The sequence below is a fragment of the Lactuca virosa genome, chromosome 3 (assembly GCF_052849685.1).
Source record: "Lactuca virosa cultivar CGN04683 chromosome 3, Lactuca_virosa_CGN04683_v6, whole genome shotgun sequence".
In the NCBI taxonomy this organism is placed as follows: domain Eukaryota; kingdom Viridiplantae; phylum Streptophyta; class Magnoliopsida; order Asterales; family Asteraceae; genus Lactuca; species Lactuca virosa.
The window spans coordinates 5,330,033-5,331,222 of record NC_136428.1 but is presented as its reverse complement, the minus strand read 5'-3'; positions in this window follow the sequence as shown (position 1 = coordinate 5,331,222).

The window sequence follows — 1,190 nt, the reverse complement described above, 5'->3', positions numbered from 1 at the left end:
AATATAGAATTTACTTATTACCTAATAACCCCCAAGTCCCAAGTGAATGTAGACATAGATGGACACTATGATACAATAGCAAACTACCAAAAAAATAGTAAACCATAAAACATGTATACATCATTTTGTTTTTTCTGCTTTAAACAGAAGAAAAAGGAACTCACATCCATGTTTCAGTGACTCCAAACATAGAGAAACAATAAAGATCTTTTTTGACATGCATATACCAATTCTAGCTCTCCAAATCTTCTCAAGATTAAGAGGATGAAGGGCCAAAATCTCCAGCCATACTTATAAAAAAATGGTGTTAAAAAGATTCGAATGGGCAATGTTCAAGTATTAACATTGACAAGCAAAGGTTAACTGAGAAAGTAATCATACTAGATAATTTTGATAAAATGAGTCGAGTCTGGACTTGTACTTGTACTATGAGATATACACAAATCTTTAGGATGAGTGAAATTAACATAAAATCGAATTAGAATTTAAAACTCACGTTTTTTTCCACTTGTTTCAGTAATGGAACCTTAAACGCCATTTTCCCCATCTCGATTGGCCTCTATATGAAGATGATGAATATCTGGATTAGGGTTTTAGTGAGAAAAAAAACCAGAGTAGCAGGAACATGGTGATTAAACGTGATTGTGGGGTTTTATCTAGTACAGAAGGTGTGATGGTGGTGGTGTTAATGGAGTGTAGATATGGAGAAAAGAGATATCTTGGGTAGCAGTGATGGTGAACGGTTCGATCTTTAGATTACCCTCATTCTAACAAAGTCCCGCTTCTTATGAATTCTTGAATGATCGGTTTTGATAACATATGATAAATCCTTGAAAGTGTCATAACCATCATATGGTGGTCGATGGTTGAATGAAAAACGGCACCTGTAGGTGACGGAGTAGGAGAACTAAATGAACAGAGGGTTTCTAGAAAGAGAGAGTGGGAAAGTTAGGTTTTTTAGAAACTTGGGGGTGATAAGAATCGGCGAATGTGAACGAGGTTTTTAATATTCACGAAATCTTCTATTTTAAAATTTTTGAATTTACTTCATTTTGAAAATTTTGAAAATTTGAAAATTATATATATATATATATATATATATATATATATATATATATACACCCACACACACACTCACACACACACACACACACACACACACACACACACATATATATATATATATATAT